Source organism: Harmonia axyridis, chromosome 3, assembly GCF_914767665.1.
Source record: "Harmonia axyridis chromosome 3, icHarAxyr1.1, whole genome shotgun sequence".
Lineage (NCBI taxonomy): Eukaryota > Metazoa > Arthropoda > Insecta > Coleoptera > Coccinellidae > Harmonia > Harmonia axyridis.
The window spans coordinates 40,430,374-40,444,476 of NC_059503.1; the positions used below are offsets into that span (position 1 = coordinate 40,430,374).

Sequence of the window (14,103 nt, forward strand, 5' to 3'; positions counted from 1 at the left end):
TTAATTTTATTTTATTTAGCCTTTGGTTATCTAGATACATAAAAAAAAATTAATTCATTAGAAATTTTATACAATATTTCATTTGAAAAACAATTTGATTAAATAATTTATTGGATAATATTTTGTTAAGAATCAGAAGTATTGAAAAAAAAAACAATTCTTTCTGTGCTAACATTCCACAATTAATCGAGTCTATTCTGAGGGATCAATAATAATAAAGAGAAAAAAGTTGTATGCAGCTACCTCAATGTATAACCTTCAATTTTGAATTACTGAAGAATTACCTTTTCAGTATTGAAATTGAATCAACATGTGGCTATTATTTTAAGTGGATATTACAGTTACTATTAATCAGCAAGCTCTGTGAGTGATCACAGTTGCCGAGTTTAGCGAGCAGATCAGGAAGTTCTCATAGAAATACATAATTATTTAGTTTATTTCTGTGAGAGCTTCATAATGGGCTGGGATGGTAGGGGTCGTACACAGAGCTTACCCCACTAAAAATTCAGAAAAGGGCATAAGTAGTATAGTATAATACTATGCTAGAAAGTTCTAGCATCGTGTTATACTATGGTTCTAGTACCTACTTATGCTACTAAGTAGGAGCATCTCAAAGTGCCATGAAAAAAATAAATAGGTTTCGAATCTGAAGGGCGTCATAAAATCGTTTTATAATGCAATATTATAAAGTATTTTGTTACATTCTTTTTCGAATTGATTGATAATGATTGGAATTCTTGGAATTCATCACTAATTTATCAGAAGTGAGAATTATCGAAATTTTAACAATGGAAAAATTGGAAGAAACTAACTAAACAAAAGGTAGAAAATAGGTTCATATGTGACATTGTATGAAAGTTCAGTACAATGACGGTGACAACCATTTTACAATCGGTTTATTTATAAGGGCGTAGTTTTTTTTTTTTCTTGGGGGGATACAGAGATAAACATCAATTATATTTTATCAAAAATAAATACAAATTCGAGATCTACCATTATCCCAGTACATTATCCAACAATGTAATGAAAATACGTCGTCCATCTAAAATAATATTCAATTAAATCAGCTTTGGTGTTAACGTAGTTGATTTGAATCTTTAGTACCTACTTAGTTCTGAGCTTGAGTAAAATTAAATTATTTTTGAATGAAGCAACGTTACTACCGATGACGAATGCAAAAATCACTGATAATTGCAAAACAAAGGACAACAAAGCGGATAGATCAAGGAAAATGTAGTGGAATAAAAGTAATCATCAGGGTCCGATTTTTTTACTGCCGTGCTGATTTCAAAGAAAAGTAAAATGATTATTGGTTCATTTTCAAGGAAAAATTTCGGGTAAATGTTTACTTTAAGGAATTCATTTAAATAATGCCTCATGTGATGAAATTTTGCATACTTACTAGTTTTGGGACGTAAATTATGAATCCGGTGACAAAATTCCTACATCCTGCTAGTGAAAAAAAAAATAATGAAGATGTCCTAATATGAAGGTAAGGATATCTATATTCTATATAATAATAGGTAGTTTTCTTGTATGCTCTCCACTGATTCTCGTTAGAGATGACGAATTAATCACATTTCAATCTATTCTTGAAAAAAATGCCTCTTTTTCGTCAAAAACCATGATATTTCATACGTAACACCGGAATGAAATCGTTGTTTTTGACGAGAAAAAAGAATTTCTTTTCAGGAGCTTGAAATGTGATGAATTTATCATTTCAAACGAGAATCACCGGATTCTTAATCTACGTCCCAAAATTTCCTAGTAAATCTGCAAAATTTCATCGCATTTGAGGCATTATTTAAATTAATTCCCCAAATAAGTAAACATTTACCAAATTTCATTCTTCGTCTTGCCGAGAATTCTGAAATTTTATATTTTGGAAGTTTAGGGGTAATTACCTCCAGTACCTACGCCCTTGTTTATTAATATAGGTAGTCTCTTAGTTTCTAGTCCATTTCAGAGGAAATTGTTAATTTCTTAATTATACATTGCAAAGTTTCCGAGGCATGTTTTGTTAATTTGATAATCTTTAGATAATCAGATTTCATATATCGGGTTCATTAGCTTAATGTAGGTACAATTAATTTTTACTCGAAAATAAATTGAAAACTTTAATAATTTGAAAAGAAATGAGGAAACCATACAAATTCACCTTAGGATGAATGAAATTTAGCAATTGTCAGCACTGGTTGAGATTATAGTTCTTCGCTTAGAATATTCTAAGCGAAGAACTATAATCTCAACTATATAGTTGTTATGGCCAGTTGCACCATTTGCCTAATCATTTGAATTTAAATTTTTAATCAATCATTAGACAAATAGTGCAACTGGCCAATAATGTTCTAAGGTCCTTCGCCATAATTTACTTCATGATTGGTGAGAAATATTGTAATAACTGTTTACAGAATTCTGACTTTACGCCATACGGTTTTAAAGTTTCCTTACTTTAACATACCCCATCAATACTTCTTAAAGAAACATTCAATAGATGCCGCGATCAACACCGAATAGTTTTGACGTCATCTTCGGTATTTCCATGAGCAGAAGCAGAATCGTTATCGTAAACTCAACGAATGAACAAGGCCACCGGTTTCCGCGCACCGCACCCAAACCACATCACTTGAGAAGTGAGGCAAAAAAATAAGTTTTTTGAGATTTTGCTTAGTACATAGGTGCCGATTTACTAATGTATACATCCAAGAATATTTTTTCATGTTAAATTTCAGTGGACTTGTGACAACTTATAAATATAAGCGTATGTATTCGTGATTTGGTGAACATTACTTTAGGATAGCGCAGTCTGGACCTTTGGCTTGTGTTTGAGAATATTCGGAAAGTAAGTTGTTCATTAATACCTAAGTTTGATTCAGAAAGACAAGGATTTTTAGTTTCTATTTATTCGTTTTTATACAGAGTTCATGGTTTTTCTCTATTAAATGAACGGCTAGTAGAGTGGGGTGTCATGGCCGTCTGTCATTTCTTTGCTATTTACTGTAACTATTTTCGAATTTAAATACGTTAACGCATTTTTACTCACGAATAATGAATTGGATGATACATGTTCAAATTTGTATGATAATTAGTACCTGTCTTATCTGTTGGTAGAGGTACAAGTATACTACCTTTTGCTGCAGATTTACTGTAGGTGTGTCCCAAAACAAATTCGAAATTTATCTGAATATACTATGATCCCTATAATAGAAAATTGATAAACAATCCTTTAAACATGATAACGAATTTAATTGATATTTATTGTTATTCATTTTGTATTCATTTGAGAATTTACAAGAAAAAACTGGAGTTATTATTTTTATTATTATTATTTCATTTACCTTTCATGTCTACAGGGGTATCATCTCCCGGGCTCGCCCTACATACCGAATTGATTCTAACTACCAAAATAATTCATAATTTGTTTTGAGATATAATTTGTTGACATATTGTTTTTGCCTATTGTATAGTGGAAATTCATCAATATCCTTCAAATTTTCATACTTAAATCTTTGCTAACAAGAAATAAAATCCTCTTGGAAAATGATTTCCTTTTCTTTTCATTTTTAGTATTTCCTGCATATCCGATATTAGTAATCCACAACCAACCACATTGTGTGATTCACAACATTGAATCAAATCTAACAATGATGTGTATATATGATATGATGTATAATGAGATTCACATCGATTGAAATACCTATTTGCTTTTAGAAAAACGTATCGGGAACATTTATACTTTGAGGTTAAAAAATAACGGGAGAATTTGTTCATCAGTTAGGGTTAGAGCTTCACTGAAAATTCAGGCCAATTAAGATTTTTCTATATTAAGAATATGCAATTACATAATCCCGACATTAAAAATCAAATTTTAAATAAATCTCAATCGGAAAATATTCAGTATTTAAACATGGTACCTACCTACTTAGAACCTGAATAGGTATTATGTTATTAACCTATAGAGCAATAACTAGGCTAACTTCTAAGTTTAAAGTTGAGGAATTTGGAATATAGGTATATCGTTTTATATATGGAATGAATTTCAACGAGGAGACTGATCAATCAAATATAAAATTTTCAGCCAAAACAAATACAACTAGTCCATAAAAAAACAGTGGGCCAGATGTCCTTTTAAAGTGGATACCGCTATTTACTAAATACCGGGGTTAATTGAAAGTATTGTTAGGTAATAAATTCACTACCCCCAAAGGAATTTCTGGAAACTTGGACAACCCTTGTATAATCAAAATATTCTGGTTTCCTCCAAATGACTTTGGACGTACTATACCTACCTATTAGAATAATGATAATTAGATTATAAATAAATAAATCATCCCAAAACATTGAAATAAATGTTTTGCATTTACTTTTTCAGATAACAAATATTTTGCATTATTTCGAGAAAGAATTTAAATTAAATATTCAGTTCTTAATTTGGAATATGTAGAAAGTGGAAGTAACTACAACAAAAAGTGCATGAAATTCGGTACAAACATCCGTTGTTGTACCATAATGACCTGAATTTTAAAAGTTGAAAATGGAGGGATCGAATTAAATTTCGATAAACCATCTTTGAAACATTTAATTCAATACCCTTTTGATCCTACGGATCTTGCTATTTGTATGCAGAATAGAGATTGCTCATTTTATGATATTAGGGACCTTCAACTGCCTTTAGGAGAAACATTCCCTGTTATGTGTTTAGTTTTGTGTATAAAAAAGAATCTGAAAATATAACATAAAGCTTGTTTATTTATCTTCCCTTGACGCAGAAGACCATTTTATCATTTCTTACTCGTTCTTTGGCGTAAGACAGTAATAAAACCTGTGCTTCTTGAAGAGGCTACCACGAACAACAATTATACAGAAATGAACCATGAATAATGTTATTTTACCTCTATACTTCTAAGAAAAATAACGTGAATAGGTAGGTAGGCCCAATTTTGTACAAATACGATTTGGAATATTTTATTAAATGGAAATGATTTTGATTCATATTCCAAATACGAAACCTTTGGGATTTTTCAAGGAATTCTCCTAGAAATTGTAGAATTCAAAAATTAAATACGCAAATGTATTATATGTGTTGGTTCTTGATGTGTTGTTCATAGTTTTCCTCAGTAAATCAGTTTACAGCAGTCATACTCAACCTTTTTTTACCTTAGGCCGCATAATTGCTACTGTTCATTCTTGCGGGCTGCAGTAATTTACCTACTTGTGAAACTAGCTTTAGCCCGCGCGGTTTTCGTTTATCGCGCATAATCAAAACCCTTTTTTTTTTAAGTCGGTTACAAAGTAGCCCAAGTACTTTCCTAAGCTCTACTAGTTCCTGTCTGTGTTCCAATAAAATAATAATATAAAGGGTGTTAGGAAAACGCTACCGAAAACAGGGGATACTATTGACGATTTTAGAAAATTGGACTAATTTTTCGTATCGCAATTTTTTATTTTGGTAGGTACCATGATTTCTAAACCCTTTTATTATATCAAAATTCACGCAATAATGCTAATAAGAGGTTTTAAAAATCATGGTACTGGCCAGAAAAAAAATTACATCATAATATGACAATTTAATTATATGTATAATCAACTAAAAAAACGCCCCCAAGAAAACATAGAAACGAAAACTACAAGAGCAAAAAACGTGAGATAAGGCATTCTCGCTAAGAAGATTAGGTTAGTTCATAGTAGGTATGTATTAGGTAGTATCATACTAGGTATGTATAAAGAATCCATTGTTTATACTATGGTAATAGTGTTCTGTGTGTACGCAATAAGGGAGAAAAAATTTTTGCGTAATTTCGAAACCTTATTTGTGATACTACTGTGAAAATTGTAATATTTGACTATGCCGTGGCTCGGGCCGCATGTTGAGTATGGCTGGTTTACAGCTTCAATCCTAGCTCTAGAACCCAATCCATTAAGGAAGAGATAAAAAAAATAGTTATTGAAAACTTGGCTGATCTCACTTCCCCGAAGGAAGGAACAAATATCAATTTATTCACACTGAGTAAGAAAAATTCTCAAATTTCAAAAAATGGCAGACAATGGTTATTTCTTTTAATAGATAGGAAAGTAGGGTAGGAATTTGATAAGGCAATCTACTTTGCAGCCGAATTGAACTTATAATTTTTTCTCCTATTGTTTATAATGATGTATGTTGGATATTGTACTTGCAAGTTATTACAATTTTCAAAATATTTTTATTTTTCCTCTAGTGATAAACTTAAACAAAATTTGATAGAAATCGCAATTTTTGGAATGATTGATTGCTATGGAAATATATATGTCCATAATTATCCATAAGTATAGTTTGACAACTTATGAAATGTTTTATTTATATTTTTCCCATTTGAAAATAACGATTTTGCTGCCTAGACAAGAAATTCCTTACTTTGCTGCCTAGACAGGAGGAGTAATACTTTGTTGATTGATATGTGTCTGCAAAATTAATATTTGCTGCCAATTGGAGAAAAAAATATTTATTACTAGCTGACCCGGCGAACTTCGTACCGCCCTATAATCAAGAAATATCTGTTACCTTTTCATCTGAATTAAGTTAATTTCCTTATTAAGTTCGAGCAACAGGCGACCTATAACTGGCCATGTGAAAAATATGAATTTTCAAGATTTCATTTTTAAACTTAAATGCCTTGCAATATTGAAATACAACGTTCATTGGTCCAATAGCAACATTGTACTGTAGTCAATTTCTTTGTTATAATTAAATGCAGCTCTATAGGTGTTAAACGCAACACTTCCATTTTGTTGGTTCCGGTTCCATCGATTCCGTTCAACTTCATCCCGCGTTTCACGTTTCTCATCAGTTTGACTTGCTCTTGTATTTCTTTGACTTGCAGCATTACGGGTTCTGCGACTTAAATTTGTACGTCTAATTGCCGGCATTTTCAGAAACAAAAATTCAACAGAAAATAAAAAAAAAACTATATTACCTATTTTTTTTGTGAAAGTATGAAAATGGTCTATCAAAACTTTCCAACACTATATTAATTTGACTAACCTTGTTGAACAAACACTTCAGAAAAAAACTCACACTACAAATTATCCTGTATAAACCAATGTGAAGAATACACTAAGAAATGGTAAATGAATTATGTAGGTATCTTGTTATTATAACTCCGACCACAGACCAACTCCGACCGATATTCATTCATTCTTTCTCGCTTGTTGGGCTCAACCTTTGGTTATGTACCCAGTCACAAATTTGTTGGATTTCTCCTAATTTTCCCATATGTATTACATATAATTCACACTCGCATTCATCCTTATGTCAACATACAATTTTCATTTTTCCTCAAAGACTTGAACAACCACTAAACATCCATGCCCTAAACACACACTACAAATTGTCCTGTAAAAACCAATGTGAAGGTTACACTTAGAAATGGTAAATGAATTATGTAGGTATCTTGTTATTATAACTCCGACCGCACACCAACTCCGACCGATATTCATCATTCATTCTTTCTCGCTTGTTGGCTTCAACCTTTGGTTATGTACCCAGTCACAATTTTGTTGGATTTCTCCTAATTTTCCCACACGTATTACACATATAATTCACACTCGCATTCATCCTTATGTCAACATAACAACATACAACTTTTATTTTTTCTCAAAGACTTGAACAACCACTAAACATCCATGCCCTCACCGGGATTCGAACCCGGACTTTCGGTGCCTCAGTCGGGATCTCTGTCGACCACGCCATCGAGGCGGCTCTGACCAATGTACTTGCAAAGAGCATATAAATATTATAAACTACGTTTCTTTGTTTCAATGTCAACTACGTGAATTATGAAACTTTCGTAATTTTTCTTAGATAAGAACCTTCTCCTAATAATAACAAATACAACAAAAAAAGAATTAGTGAAATCAGTCCAGCCATTCACGCGTGATGCCGTGACCAAGGGAAAAAGGGATTCATTTATATATATATATATATATATATATATATATATATATATATATATATATATATATATATATATATATATATTATTAAATTACAAATTGAATTACAATATTCACTTCCCTTTCATTTTGATTGATCTTAGCACATGGTTAGCTGAGGGGGCTGTTGGTCGGATTATCCGAATTCTTTTTTTTTTATATCAGTTCGATTTTCAGTATTAATGAAATCTAATCAAATCATTTTTTATCATTATATATTGACTAATTATGATTATCGCTTTCCCTAAAAAAATTGAATTGAAAATCTATCACACACACACACAAAGTACTATTAAGGCTCCCACAAACCAATGCGGCAAATGCGAATATTCCTACCGCATCCTAGTCTGTATCCTATTAATTCATTATCGATTGATAGTTTGATAATCGGTTGTATCGATTTCTATTAATAATTAGTACTTCCGATTGTCAAACTAACAATCGATAATAATCAATTACATAGTAGGATCCAGACGCGCAGTAGCGTGCCCCTCCTCCTTCCTTGAACGATGATGCATGTTGAAAAATGGATAAGGACTTTGTTTTTTTCACTCTCATGTGAATTCGATACTTTGTGCCTCTTGAAGAAATTCTGGATCCGTCCCTGGCTGAGGAGGCTGCATTGATTTGACATGCCTGCTCTAGAGTGTTAGCGTTGACAATCCTCAAAATATTAATCAGGAACTTCCAATATATCAATCAGTGGCATACCCAGACATAAGCCTTGGGAGGGGAGGTAAAGAAAAAAAATTTTCAAATTTTCCTTCTTTTGAAGAAGTTTTCCGTCCACTGGCTCTTAGACTAATGCCCGCCACTCACGAGGCGTTTTCTCGACACTTTGGAAGCCAGGCACCTAAGAGATTCCAGTCCATTAACGATCAACAACCAATACGGTAGCATTTGTAAAGTAAATCGCACGGCGAATAACCAATAAGATAAACCTTTAGTAGTTGCCACGGAAACGAAATAATAACTTCCCACCTATGCGATAACATTTTGAAGTTTCATAATTGTGTTGCTATTTGCCAACAGTTTTTGGATTTGCCTAAGTTTTTATGGAAATGATTGCGGTCGTAAAAAAAGTATAGAACACAACTCGAGTTGTAAGACAATTACGCACTCCTAGAATTATAGAATATTAGTGGGTCAGTTGGGAGGACCCCTTACTCCTAAGCCAAAAATCAGTTTGTGCCTCGAACATGTTCCTACACGGGGTTACCGTCCAACCATTCGCTGTTGGGCCAAACATTAACAGTGCCGAGTCTGAAGTGGCGATGGGACTCAGTAACAAAGCGTACACAACATAACTGATTCTTCTTGTTTGTACAAGCTCTAAGTTTCTGAGGTCTCGTAGGGGCATAACAAAATCGGTATATTGAAACATGATCGTATTAGGTTGAAGGCTCTATTTTTTTCAATTTTTTCGCACACTGGAACATAAACAGGACAAAATTCCAAAAGCAGTGTTCGCTCATTTACAAAACAAACAATATTATTTACATGAAATTCTCAAAAATAAGAATTATATATGACATACTTATTTTAGGTAACACAAAGAGAAGAAAAAGTTGTAGAAAATTATCTCGGAGAACTTGAAAATTAAAAGTAACCAAGCAATGAAGAGGAGAATAAATCGATGCGAGGACTTTTGGAAGTTATCACGAGAAACGGGGGATTTGTGGTGTAGTTATTTCTACTTGAAGCAACATCAAACATATCATTGGATCTTGTCAGGAATTCTGAAGGAATCTCTTCCAAAAAGGCAGGAGCAACCGAGAGCTCTAACAATATTTGATTTCTTCAATTGACGGTTGTTGAGTGTGTACTGAAAAGGGTTTCTAATGATGTTCCAAGCAAAATTTCAAACATTTATCAAGATTAAGGAACAAGCCATTTTCCATGATGGCCCTATTTATCCAGATCACACTCGTGATCAACGCAGTCTCTAAAGCAGTGGTTCCTAAACTGTTTCAGGTCGCGCCCCCTTTCGCAAAGAAAAATTCCCCCGCCCCCGCCTTGATGATAAATAAAATAACCATCACATCATACTAAAAACTTTAATAATTAGGACTAATAAATTTCTAATTTTTGGAATTTGATGGATGAGATTGCATTTTGTTTACGAAGATTTCGATTCTAGGCCTTAACGTGCAATGTCAAGTTTATTCCTATATTTCGTTTTTATTGCCACAAGAGCAGAATAGTTATTTATAATACAAGTGCAGAAGGCATTGATATTCTTCCACGAGTTCAAAATTCAAAAACGAGCCACGAAGTGGCGAGTTTTGGAATGAACGAGTGGTAGAATGAGCCTTTTGTACGAGTATTATACATTATTTTCTCTAATTCATTGCATTTTCATTGAAATTAATGAAATATTTCCATAAATATATTTTAGTGATTTTTGCATTGAAAAATGTTGGTTGGCAGAACTGATTTCTTTAAGGCAAATTGATGAATTGACAGATGAAGCCGTGGCGGAAAGTTCGGAGTACCAACATAGAATAATAAATATAACCATGAAAACTGTGCGTTTCTGATATATTCTCGCACGATTTTATTCTACAAGATGTGGAAGAATGAACGGAATAACCACAGAATTAGAGAAAATCCTTTTTCGCACAAATACGTTGTGGAAAAGGGGAAATATAATTTCAGTGAATTTTCTATTTTTTTGTAAATTTTGAGTTATTTGATCCAAAACAATGTTTTCCCCATTTTTTGGAAATCAGAACAATTTTTAATTTCCAATGTTTCCTCATGCAGCGTGTTTGGCATGGCATTTATGTTTACATAGAATGGATCGGTCGTCTTTGATAAAGATATTCATCAAACGACTTGGGGAATTAGCAGTTGATTTCATCAGAAAGTCGCTGCAAATGATTTGAAATTTTTATGTTCGTTTCAACATCTTCAAAAACCTCCTTTTAACGCGTTTGATTAGAAATACTGCATAATTTGGAAAAACACTAGTAAAAAAATAGCTCTGTATTAACTTTACGTTCCCAAAGCTGCAACTTTTCCTTAAAAGTCGTAATAACATCGCGATAATGAATTATATTCGAGTCTCCACCCTGAAGCTTCTAGTTCAAAAAATTCAACGAATCAAATATATCGGATAAATAATCCAATGCTACTTGGACAGTTGGATTTTTGACTTCGAAGTGCAACTCACTTTGATCTTCTAAAAATAGTGGTAATTCTTCGCAAAGTTGGAACGATCTTGCCAACATGTTACCTTTGGGGAGCCAGCGCACCTCTTCCACGAGGAGACGCCTCTTGACCCTGGTCTTGCGAACTTGCATAAATCAAGCAAACCCCAAATCCTCTCAGCACGGTATCAGCCTCAGTTTGTGCAGGGAAGTTATAAGGATGGGGGTTTTTAGAGGGAGTTCAGTAGTTTTGACTTCGAGCAGTGGTGTTGAGCAGAGTACTAACATACTTTTTCGTTATCCTCGTTTCCTAAGATTCGAGATCATTAAAGTCATAGTTACTCCTCGAATAGTGTACCGAGAATTACACTTAAGGTCCTAAACTGGCGCCCGCGGAAACATAAGTAGCGATGGGACGAGTCGTATAATTCTCAACTCGATCTACTCGAGTTGAATCGATGGCCAAGTCGGTTTGAAAGTCGAGTTGACTCGAGTCGGCCGCAACCGACCGAATAACTCGATGCGTTCACCGCACCGAGTGAAGGCTCATCGTGTCGACTTCGACTGCCGCCGAGTTGAACTCGGTCCATCCGAGTTCAACTCGGTCAACGAGTTGAAACGTTGAGACTCGGTTGAACCGAGTTCAGTTCGGTGAAGGAAGGTTTAACTCGGCGGTCGCTTCATCCTACCACCAACCACACGACGGCTTGATTCGGTTTACGTCGTATAACTCGTATAGTCGTAACTCGTAAGATCGAGTCCAACTCGGGCCAGCTCGAACTGCAACGGCAACGAACAGGGATTCACGATTTACCGAATCGTATGGTTTCTTTCGAGTTCCGACTTGACTCGAATAAACGCAAAGGTAAATCGAGCTGACTCGTTGAGATTGCAAATCGAGTTAATCGAGTTGGACAGCTCGAGTTGCCCATCTCTAAACATAAGTAGCTCCTATTCTACCATGTACAGCCAAATTTTGGCATCTTCTTGCTTCCTTTTCGGCCTCTTGTGTCTCGTTCTGCTATACCTGTCATTCCTGTCAATGATTTCCATCTACCTTTATGGCCTATGTCTGCTCGGTTCTGCGTCTCTCTGGTGGACCCTGCCGGCCGGCTAGCTGGCTGCTCTACTCCGCTTCATCATAACGAACACTATACCAAATATTATAAAAATTGAGGAGGCGGCGTTGAATTAATTTACTTTTCTTTGAATTCTTATGTTCTTTTTGTTATAGAAATTAAGCTGATATGTTATACGAGCGAGAAGGCATTCAAAAATTTTTTTACTAGTGTTCCTCTATGATTTCAAGCCACCTCTTAAACTTATTTCGCAATAACTTTTTCTATATTCATAATTTGCTATGAGAAAATTAATTTTGGATACACTTATCCATTCTCAGCCATAAGGTCTCTTGTAATGTTTCGCTAAAATTCACGGTTTCTAGAAAAAAAAAAAATAAATAAATAAACAAAACACATATCACGCCTGAGTTGTGGGGGTGAAATTTCTTTCGACCTTAATTTAATTCAATTGAAAAAAATTTTTTTTGACAACATTGTTTAATCATATCTATGATGTGAGAAAAATAGGTTTGATAACGAAGTTTGAACCAAATTAATTGAAATATTTTTTTTTATAACCAATTCGATTGTTCTGATCTTACACTGGGCGTTCCTGAATTCGGGTTACGCAGGAAAATGAGAGATTCCTTGGATAATTTTAAAAATGTTTTCGAGATACAGGGTGCTTCTTGTAGTCCTACTTTTTTGTAATGCTTAATCAGTTTATCGAATCTTTATTTACCACAGCAACATAACTGGATCTTTATAATAATTTGGATTTTCCTGAGAATTACTATAGAGAGCTGTTTGAATTTTTTCTCGAAATCGATTGCAGATACGACAAAACTACAACAAACCAAAAAGTGAAGTACGGAACTAGAGTTTCTTTTAAAATTTTTCTGAACTACTAGTGGTTCACAAAAAAATAATTCTGGAGGAAAGAAGCGGGCACCCTTCCAGAAAAATTCACCCTGTAGATTTGCATTCAGAATTAGGATATCAAATGATAAAACTTTAAATTGGAATATCTATACCAGTTCAAGTTGAATATCTTTTGAAGGGAATGTGCTATGAGAGAAAAACTTGAACTTTAACACCTGTATCTCAAAAACAAAGCGTTTGCGGACTCAAGTTATAGGACTTTTTTCTTGAAATGGTCCGAGAAATCTGTCATTTTCATTTGTACCTTCGATTTAGGAACACTGTATATAGTCAATTCAAAACTGATGTCTTCACGAATAAATTGCAATTTGAATGAAACACAATAAATTGTACAACACAGCCCAGACAAACAACGGGTAAGTGTATACCGATGACGAATGCAAAAATCACAGATGGCAAATAAGGAGCGATGCCGAGAAAGCGGATAGATAAAGGAAAACAATAAACTTCGGATAAAGACGAGCTCATAGTGCAATGAAAGTACTCATCTTGAAAGCGATAATAAACTCATTTACCGTAAAGGGGTCTGATTTTTTACTGACGTGTCGATTTCTAAGGAAAGTAAAATGATTATTATTGGTTCATTTTATGGATTTTCGTTCTTCGTCTTGGCGAGATTTCTGAAATTAGATATTTTGAAAATCTTGGGAGGGGGGGGTTAATTACCCACAGTACCCCCTATTTCTGCGTCCTTGTAGGTATGGCCCAAATTTACCACTCTGAAATTTATAAACTACTATAGTTCGATCATGACTTGGTCCAGGCCATCTTGCTACAATATTTCTTATCTCTTACGTTCGCACATTCATAGCACAAAATGCTTCTGACATCTGAATATTTCGGCATCGTCACCACCAGAATCGATTATGATGTGTGTGCAATCTATTGCACCAATCGTTTTGGGAAATTTTGTAAAACTTTGCAGCTTCTGCCTGCATTTTAATGTCGCCTTCGCACATCTTGAAATACTTTGGACGAAG

The 14,103-nt window shown here is 34.0% G+C and overlaps 1 protein-coding gene across 1 annotated transcript in view; it reads left to right on the forward strand.

The window, feature by feature from the left end:
• Positions 1 to 2,555: 2,555 nt before the first annotated feature.
• Positions 2,556 to 14,103, forward strand: part of LOC123677078 (guanine nucleotide-binding protein subunit beta-1) — a 38,689-nt gene continuing 27,141 nt past the window's right edge. The window contains exon 1 of the mRNA XM_045613523.1: positions 2,556 to 2,842. The gene's annotated coding sequence lies outside the window, so the exon portion shown is untranslated. The remainder of the gene's footprint in view (positions 2,843 to 14,103) is intronic.